Genomic DNA, 10785 nt, shown 5'->3' on the forward strand with positions numbered 1-10785 from the left:
CTCAGTACGTCCAAGGTCACTCCTGTATTTGACACTCGTCACAGGCACTCCACACAGCCCGTCCCGCTGGCGCGTCCGTCCTCGCGCCGGCGGCTCTCCGAGTCTTCTTTTTGTCACTCCCTCCTCTTCTGGCCCCCGCGGAAGCGTCCCTCGCACGTGGCGCCTGGGGTAGGAGGAGGGGAACGTGAGCGCCTCGAAGCGGCGCTCGCCAAACTACGCAAACATTCACCGGCTAGCACATGGGTGTTCTCTGACATCTTACACATCTATCACATCCGTAAGTTGGGTGTTTTTTCCCATTCCCATCGTATTTCAATTCCTCTCCTTCTCATTTCAAGTGTTCACTCAATTTCTTTTTTGTACGTGGATGGCTGGTTGCGTTACCCAGTAAATTAATAGCATTATAAATGAACACGTGAAATGAGAAGCGAAGAAGCTGAAATGAATTGGGAATTTAAAGAAGCACTCAACTTACGAATGGAGCAAGTATTGGCAGTGCTGGAGCAGGTGCCACGCCTCCAAACACCACTTTATAGGTAGTGCGTCATGGTCGGCGGTGGGACAAAGTTAGTGTATGGCCTGAAGTAGTTAAAATACAAAGAAAAAAGGGAAAGTGAAGTTTAAAAACTATCCCTTCAGCCCACACATCGAACACTCCGACAGTACGCACCACGTCACGCCTTCCAGCTAACAATACGGCAGACGACAAATAGAACGGGGCCAACAGCTCCATATCGCCATCGCCACAACATCGCGTGTGACATCACAGACCGCCTAACGCTATCGACATATTGAACGTGGCCCTTCTGTCCGTGGATAGAAAGCGCTACCAGACTACAAAATCACTCTGACAAAGAAAGTAGAGTTTGATTTGGCTGCTCCTGCGCTGGCGGGTACATTAGGTAGGTGGGTGCAATTGCCTCTAATTTTGGGGGGATTGCGATGTAGGATAGATAAGAAGGGAATAGAACTGAGAAGAGTAGCCATGAAAAGGTGAGTGATAGTGACTGGCGTCGTGTGTAGTTTGGTTTCCCAGTAACTTAATGGCGTTAGAGTAAACGTAAAAGATGAAAAATAGGGACGAAACATTTCGCGTCCTGAACGTGGGTTTTGTCGATACAAGTGGGAGCTCAATGAAAGGATGGGCTTCATGCCAGCACAAGTAGCAGCGAATGATCGACGGACCTCTTGTACACCAAAAATGGAGTGAACACTTCAAATGAAAATAGAAGAAGTTCAAATGACGTTAAAAGTTAAAAGATGAATAGATGAAGTTTAAATGAGTAAGTGTGGGGTCTAAAGTACATGAAATGTAAAGGAAAACAAGGAAGGTGAAGACAGATCGACAGATCGAACGGGGCCAAGAAGTCCCGGCTACCCTCGATCTGTCACCAGCACGTTTGTCAGCACCGATCACAACCCGGTATTCTTCCTACGTCACATCACGTGACTACAAAGCCACGTGGATTGTGACGTCACGCGCCGGCTCACGCGTCGATCTGTCGTTGTTATGATTGCCAGTTGGAACGCGTGACGTCGTGTGGGCTGTCGGAGCGCTCGATGTGTGAGCTGGCGGGATACATTAACTTCATTCCCATTTTTCCCTTACTTAATAACCGCTTTAGACCACACACTAGCTCTGGCCAACTGCCAACTATGATAAACTATCTATAAAGGGATATTTGGAAGTGTGGCTCCTGCTCCGGTATTACCAGCATCTATCCCATCCATAAGTCAAGTGCTTCTACCCATTACCATCTCATATAAATCCCTCCCTTTTCACTTTAAGTGTTTGCTCAATTTCTTTTTTATAGAAAATGTGTATCGGTCATTCACTGCCGCTTATGCTGGCATGAAGCCCATTCTTCCACTGACCTTCCACTTGTTCTGGCAAAGCCCTTGCTCGAGACTCAAGACACTTCGATCCTGCTCTCCATCTTTCACGATCACTCTAGCGTTTTTAATTTACTGCGGAACGCAACCACAGTATACCACGCCAATCACTGTCACTCACCTTTTCATAGCTACCCATGGTGGTCCAATGCACTTCTTATCTATCCCACATCGCATTCCCACGAAATTAGAGACAAGTGCTCCCACTCCATCTGACGTACTCGCAATCGCAACAGCTACTACATCAAACTCGCGCTTCTTTGTCAGAACCATTTATTAAATGTAGTAGCGCTTCTCTCCATGCCAATGGGCTGACAAAAAAAATTATGGCAGCAGCGTCAGCTGGCGTGTGACGTCATAAACCACGTGACTTTAATGTCACGTGATGTGACGTAGAGAGAATACTGGGTTGTGATTGGTGCTAACAAAGGTGCTGACGACCGATCGAACGCGGCCGAGAGCCAAGTTTAAAATTGTAGCTTTAAGTGAAGTAGCGAGCCTAACATACCCTAATCCAATTCGTTCCGTACACACGACTTAAACTGCACATACGCATCCAAGCGCGCAGACAATTCATCGTGTTGCGTTGTGACGTCGTCTGCCATTTCTGCAGCTCAGGGGTGTCACTCTAAAAATGGTTGGGAATCTCAGCTGACAGTGCTGTCCTGGCTTGCCTCTAAAACCTCTTTCGTTCCCGGATTAAGGTCACTTGAATTTATGTCCCGGGCGTTTCTAAGACATTTCGTCCATGCTTTATACATGATGTGAGAATCTTAGAATAGGTACTTATCAGCTACAGCACCTGCAATTATTACACCCCAGTATTAATCAACAAAACTGTCCCTCCTCTATCGTTCATCGAAAGTGGTCCGAGACGCAGAACGACAGTTTCATTCAAAATGGCGTGGCCTGGCATCTGCAGACGAGAGGACATGGGCGACATTTTGTGCACACTGATGAGAAGTACATATTCATAGAAATGTAACTGAGCTGATGCAACCTTCTCAACAGCCATGCTAATAACGCGAAGGACATCTTAGGCAAAGGCTGATGTTCAGTTTGGCTATTTTAAAAGAGCGTAACCAACGCTTTGCAATGAGTCGGAAGTTCCCCTCTGATAAAGCGGATTTTAGGGAATAGGAAGATCACGCACGCCAGAATCGCAAGGAGCCCTCAGTACGTTATTACTCTAACTGCCGGCGTTATGGGCCGCCGCTTGACTCTTGAGCTGCATATGGTCCGTAGCCCTGGTGTGGCAACGAATTATGGACTAACACTCATCGCCCTTTGAATGCTCGGGTACAGTTCTTAAACTTGACCTTATACCCTAACTCAGCAGTCAGCCTTTATCCTATACACCGGCAATCACGCACAATACCTATGACAACCCACACGAATCTGCACCTGAAATATCCTGTTGCAAACACCCCGTACAAACGCTGCACGCAAGAAAAAAACGCTTTTCGGCATCCTTTCTTCATCTATCCTTATTGGTCTCTTAATGTTTTCGTAGTGAAATACGAATTGCGTTTGATTGCCAATAATAACGGGACAAAAAAGTACACTGCGTCTCACAACTGTTGCAAATTTGTGGCTCGGCGACGTAGTCTGGAAATGTCATTTCTTGCACTCTAACATCGCTCCCGGCAAAGGCTTCAAAGGATATAAGCCTTGCTCTGTGTCCCTGCCTAAAAAGCGAATCCAATCCAGAGGCCCACGCCGGCTCACTCTATTGCGTAAACGTACGCGTCTGCGTCTATCTCAGGAAATCCCGGTCATAGTAACTGGCAAACTGCACTGCATACGCCCCGCGGCTCTGAGAGTCGACGCTATTTCATTGCAAGCAGAAACCTATAGCTGATTAGCACCGTTCGTGCTATCCAGGTGACAATCGGATTATCAAAATTATTTGGAGTGTTTTGGTGTCTCAGATGAACTTCAGGTGGTAGGAACCCAAACCAGCTCATAGTCTTAAGTTATTTGAGTGCAAACATGAATCATTAAACAGTAACCATATAGGAATACCGTTCCCGCGGCTCATATATATATATATATATATATATATATATATATATATATATATATATAAATTCTAGAAGACGGGTGATGATGAGACATGTTTCTGTCTTTACTTTGGTGCGATCACAGTTGGGTGTGTTCCATATTCGGAGATATTGAGTCCCACATTGTGTCTGAGCTGCCGCAGTAGCGGATTGTATGACTCACCTGTAGTACTTCTGTGTGGTGCAAGGCGACGCTAGTTGTCAATGCGCATTAATTTACCATTCAAGCGTGATGAACGTGCGCCTTAGCCTTTTCTCGTGATGTTCTTGTATCGTGATGGCATCTTCCTTAATTGTTGTTGTCTTTCCGGTTACGATATTTTTCTTACAGGGAGTGTCCCACTTTTGTACGCGATTTAGAATTGAAACAGTTTTTTTCAAAGATCATTCGGTGTAGTTCACAACCCTGCCTTTCTGAAGGGGTGCTGTTAGCGTATATTAAATGGAAGGCAAAATAAAAGTTGAATAAGTCCAGACAGAGTCCCTGAATAAGGGCCAAATTTTTAAAGTGTGTAGGGGCGACTGTGCGCGTTTCAACCGGATTGGTTTCATTTTGTTACCTGTTACATATCGCGAATACTGCATAATTTCTGTGGAAGGTGCCGCAAAGAAGTCAAAATATTACCCTTATCATTTCTTTAGCTGATCCACAGCTTACGGGTGTTTGCTTGGCATGAACCATCGAATAATTATGTTGGCTTGAAAATTACTTAGCGGTACCTGCAATGCTGTAATTGCAGCATTCCTATTTGCATTTTAGAATATGCTGCCTAACATGACACTCGAAAAATGAATCCAACTGACCTGAACAAAACCCGATCCTTCATGCGATGCCTGGCAAACGACAAGTGGCAAACATGCCGTATGTCTGTTGTTTTGACATTTTTCACCTAATTTCTGCAGTTATATACCTAAATAATAAAATAATAAAAAATATCTAACGTCCAACAAATGTCATCAGCGATCGCACATACACGGGTCTTCCCTCCGAGATGTGACACTGAGTGCGAACAAGTGGGTGGGACGACGCTGACGTGGGGTGATTTGATATCTTGAGCTCCCCCTCAAAACCCAGACATCACAGATGATTTCACGAACGATAGAGGTGGAGTGGACATGATGTTTATTATTGGCGACCGGATTATGTAGATTGCGGGTGGGACCAATCGACAGACCACTGTACAACAACTTTTGAAGTAGTTGTTTATTGAGCTTGACAAGCCTCCTTCTGTGTTGAACTAACAGACGTATAACACCAAGGCACGTCAATATCATGCCAACTTCCCTTTCAAATCCCCATTTCCAGACAAAAAATGAGACCATCAACACAAGCGACTACACATGACACCCAATGCATTATATGTTCCAGTACCATTATCCGACGAATATATACGTCCTATGAACATAATACAATATCCTGCAGTATTAACCGTTCGATGAATGACCGTTATTATATATGCTTTCCCAATGCTCCTTAGATCAATGCTTTTCGCAGATTTTTCATTTTTTATTTGCTACGCAGCGCAGCGACCATCTATCTCAAATGGCACGACACTTTAAGTGTCGTGCCATTTGAGACAGATGGGCACAAATGTTCGCCATGCGGTAATACAGTGGGTTCATCGCAATGCTGCGGGCTGCTGTTAGTTGCGTTCATGTCGTGAGGAGCTGACTGGCTAGAAGAACGTAGCTAGTCGTAAGTTTTGTTTGAAGGTAATAGCATTAAAGCGCCCTGCTGATCAGGAAGGATGGTAGTTGTGGATACCTGGGCTATAGGTGCAGAGGTAAACGGAGGACGTTGGAGCGACACATGTCAGGGATTTATCCGGGGCCTCCTGCTGCTGAGAGCAGCAGCGGCTTTGAGGTAAGAGGCCGAGCATCGCTGGTGTAAACCTCTCACCTTGCGCAAGGTACCTCAGACTTAGCGTACTGATGGGTAGAGACGCGTGAGATAAAAGGCTCTTAATTGTCATCATATTGCCTATAAAACTAAATAAAGATGTTAGGTGTGTTGAAAAATATTGCTCGCATTTGTTGATACCAATATTGCATGGTTTTTGCTCTAAATATTTGGGATCATGTTAGGAAGGGCGAGTTCTTCACCGGTAACGAGGATGTAAAAAAGTGAAGGTCACCAATGCTTCCAGCTGATTGCACGATGACGCCACAACACCAAAAATGATATTGTCTCCAGGTTGTTTGGAACCATTCGGTAAATTAAGAACTACAGGGATGCAGTTAAAAAGAACACCTAGGTGTCAGGGAAGGAGGAGGATGGCGCAGGAGAAAAAAAAACGTTTGAGCCTTCCACCGAAATGCATGTGAATTAGTTTTCTCTCCAGATTTGACGTGCTGTCTTTTCACAGCCGGGAGCAGTGATGTAATTTCGCAAAATTACTTTTGGGGGCTAAACCCAAAAAGGATGAATGGTCAAACATAATCGATACGAATTCTAACTAAAAGCAGGAACCTTCATCACTGGCTAGAAGGCATATTCCCCCTCCCCTCGACTGAAAAGGAAATTTAACGACTCTAGGCTGGTCATGTCCACTCTGCCTTCACCTGATGATTTTATTAGTCTAGTTTCAACCGTTATTCAGTGTATGATGCCCTGCAAATGATACTTTAGTGCAAATATACTCCCAAAACGAAAATGCTTGGTGGCTATACCGCGTTTCGTTTAATTTGTCTTCGTTTTTGTGGTTTACCGCAATCGTAATTACATTGCGATGGCTTCAGGAAGATTTGGCCCCAGGTGGCAGTTTAAACGGTTCCGAATTTCGTTGGTGACAGAAAAGACACTTTTTAACCACTGGTGCGACCCACGACGACTGCAGCGCTGGGCGTGGAGTTTTGTTCTCATGACTTGCGAATACGCATGTTCATAACTCTCACATCACTTTTTCACTACTCAATTCTAAACGAATGTTGGACATCTCCACACGAACACCAGTTGACCACGGCAACACACAATTCTGACCCATCTGATGCGCAATGTGCATTCGCGGCGCACTCAATATCTCTGTATAGGACCCAGAAAAATTCTATCAAGACCATTTAGCGCTGTCGGCTTAGAAGGAGTTCACATAATTATTGAAAAAGGCAACGCCGGCTGTTTATTCCTTGCAGTCATTCAATGCTTGGTTTGCTTTACTCATTGACTTCTAAATAGACTTAAATTTCCCTGTTGGCTTCTGACATTTAGTTAGTTAAAAAGGTAGAGAAATCTGAAACGAAGAAAATCGTGTCCGCTGAAATTCTGGTGGGACGTATCCGGTGATTTTTTTTTTTTGGAGGGGGCTTCCATTAGAGGGGGTTCTTTGTCAACCCTGTGTCCCCTACCCTGCCTCTTTCTAAGACGCTGGCTCCCCTCCCCCCCCCCCCCCCTCTTAGACACCACGTCAACTAACGTCCATGTCAGCTCAAAATCGAATGCGATGCTGTGATGCCCACCAACGCCGCACCATTCGCCCGTGACAGCGTCGCGTACAAATTCCGTCAGAAACCCGCACCGTCTCAAACCACGCGTTTTCTTTACATAAGGCCTGACGTCATCTCCACGCGGTTGCACGGGACGCCGCCATATTCCTGCACCTGGCACTGCGCCTGGACGCGTTATATTACTGTAGATACAAAGACGCCACTCATGGAGAAAATCTGCTCCAAAGCTACCAAACAAGACAAGTTTTATTGCTTGGCTGCTTGGTCCCGCGAATTACCAAACGCAGACAATAAAAGCCGCTGCGGGTGCGTAGCGGGGTGACAGCGTAGTCGTAGGAGTTCTCGAAGTCAGATCGAAGATCAGAAGGCAACGATGCTAAGTGATGTGAACAAATTGCTCATGGCCAAACTGCAAGCACTTTGAAATATGCGGTTTGGCCACATAACCATCTTCGAATGCTCTCAAGCATGTTTGGAGTTTAACTTCAAAGGTGGCCATTCTTGCCGACTACGGTTAATTGGAGATAATAAGAGGAGCAAAACCTCTGTGGAAATTGGGGGATGGTTTACGTGATTTACGCTGTTCTTGATGTGTAGTATATGCCGACGTGTGTGATCCACAATTGTGCAAGTAAAATGCTAGTTTATCTAAAGTTTCCAATTTTACGTGTTATTTTTAAGTCAGGCCGTCTCCCCAAGATTCCAGTCTCATCACTACATCCCTCATTTATCACCGTGATCTCAGAGACGTGCTTGCTTGCGGCCATCCATGCCCAAGAAAGCCCAAAATTCCTTCACACTGCGTTTTCTTAATTGCATTGCTCAAACACAGTCACTTTTTTGTTACGACTCTCTGAGTCGTTCTTGTCCTGTTCCGTTTTGTTGATATGTGGACAGCACCTACTTCTTCACGCATGCCACTTTTGTGTTTGATAGACCTTGCTTGCCTGTCTTGCAGGGGCGGATCCAGAAGGGGACCATGGGGCCATGGCCCCCCTTGGGCCCCGAAGGGGCCCATTGGATCCTAGGGGCCCATATCTGGCTGAACAGGTGCAGTTTTTTTAAACACAAAACGCAACAAAACTGGATATCTGGACTTCCAGGCGACCAAGAACAGCTGTGAGCGAAGATGAGAGGCCTATGAGAAGTCAAAAAAATTATTCGACGATTAGAAAAGCTGTGAACTGGAAATCTTAAGCCTCATCACACTGTCTAGGGAACCCATGCTGTTTCCGGGGACCTATATGCTCACTTGCAGGATCATTTCGATCGTTAAGAGCATTCCCCGTTGCCCTTCACTTCCTTGCATTTACTCGGAGGGCCCTGGGCTGTTGTTGGGACCCTTCCTGCTAGCGTGTCGGGGCACTCTTGTCAATCACAGGCCCGACAGAAAGCCTTTGGGCTACAGTCGGGGTCCCATACCTTAGCCTGCCAGCATATTCTCGGTTGCTCATGGGCCCTTCACGTGGGTCTTGTTTACCTGCCGACACACTTGCGATATGCTCAGGGGCCCTCTACATTGGTCTAGGGCGCCTCTATTTCCCTATCGCTGGCTTAGGGTTCTACCCTCTTGTCGAGGGGCCCATCTGAACGCCTGCTTGGGCACACTCAGCCCTTTGGGGACCGTTCACACTGGGTCTTGTGTACTCCTTTTCTGAATGGTGGCCCTACGCTCTTGTGGGGGGTGGGGTTCTGATAACCTGTTCGGGCACATTCGATCATTCGGGGCCTTCTACATTGGGCATTGGGCACGTACTATTTGAATGGGCCCTACGCACTTGTCGGGGGCCCCTCTCTGTTCACCTTCTCGGTCACACCGGATTGCTCGAAGGCCCTGCACATTGGTACTTAGTGTTTGAATTTAGGGCCCTTTGCTCCTATCGAGGTCATCTGATAACCTGCTCCGGTAGGCTCCGTTCTCCTGTCTGGGCCACCTGACAATCTGCTTGGGTATGCTCTATCTTTCGGGGACCCTCCACACCGAGTTATGTGCATTTCTTATTTGAATGCGTGGGGGCCTGTACATCTGGCTTTGGGCTCTTGCTTTTTGAATGAAAGACCCTCTGCTCTTTTCGGGGGCTCTACCTGCTAACCTGCTCTGGCACACTCGGTCATTCGGGGCCCTCTTCATCGTGTCGTGGGTGTCTCATACTTGAACGGAAGGCCCTACGCTCTTGCCGGGGTCCCCATCTGTTAACCTGCTCGGGCACTCTCGAATATCCGGTGGTCTTCCACATTGTGTTTTGGGTAATTCCTACCTGAGTGGAGGGCCCTGTGCACTTGGGGACCCATCTGTTCGCCGCTTCGGCCATACTGGATTGTTCGGGGACCCTATATATTGGGTCTCGGTGTTTGAATTTAGGGCCCTACATTCCTGTCTGGGCTACCTAATAATCTGCTCATCTATACTCCATCTTTCGGGGGCCCACCACGCTGAGTTTTGGGTACTTTGTACTTGAATGGAGGGTCCTGCGCTCTTGTCGGTTCCCTCTGATAAGCTGCTCGGGCACATTCCATCATCCTGGCGTCATTTACATGGGGTCTTCGGTGCTTCCCAATCGAATGGAGGGCCCTGCGCTCTTGTTAGGAGCCCTATTTTTTAACCTGCTCGGGCATACTCGATCACTCGGGGTCCTCTGCACTGGGTCTTGAATACTTCCTATTTGAATGGAGGGCCCTACGCTCTTTTCGAGAACCTTATCTGTTAACCTGTTCGGGCACACTCCATCATTCGGGGCCATCTACACTGGGTCTTGGATGCTTCCTATTTCAATGTTAGCCTGCCCGGGCGCATTTGATCGTTCAGAGCCCTGCACATTGCGTCGCGAGTATTTCTTATTTGAATGGATGGCCCTATGTTCTTAACGCCCCCCCCCCCCCCCAGTTAAGCTGCTTGGGCCAGTGGCGGATGCGGAGGGAGGGGGGGGGGGGAGGCACGGAATCATCCCCATGGACCATGCCGAAGGGGTCTGAAGGTTCCGAAGGGGCCCATAACCGGCCGGACGGAAGCAGTTTCTTACACAAAAACGCAACAAAATTGGATGCCTTAGGGCCTACAGACGACCAGGAACAATTGTTAGCAAAAATAAAGAGTTCATAAACAGACGAAGTTCATTCTTCGCTGATTGAGGACGTGTTGCGGGGGGAAAATTTTGAGGATCATTACGCTGTCTAAAGGCAATACGCCGTTGGTTGCCTTGGCGCCACATGCCCACTTGCCGGGTCAATCTGATCGCTAAGGGGCTTTCCACGTTTCCCTTGAGCTCTTTGCATTTTCTAGTGGGGCCTAATGTGCTGATGGGACGCTGTCTGCCTCCATTTCTGAGCACTGTTGATCGATCAGGTTTTCCTCCACGGATTCTTCCCATTCGCCCCAAGGGCCCTGTAC

This window comes from Pollicipes pollicipes, unplaced genomic scaffold (genome assembly GCF_011947565.3).
Source record: "Pollicipes pollicipes isolate AB1234 unplaced genomic scaffold, Ppol_2.1 Scaffold_6686;HRSCAF=7923_pilon_pilon_pilon, whole genome shotgun sequence".
NCBI classification, from domain to species: domain Eukaryota; kingdom Metazoa; phylum Arthropoda; class Thecostraca; order Pollicipedomorpha; family Pollicipedidae; genus Pollicipes; species Pollicipes pollicipes.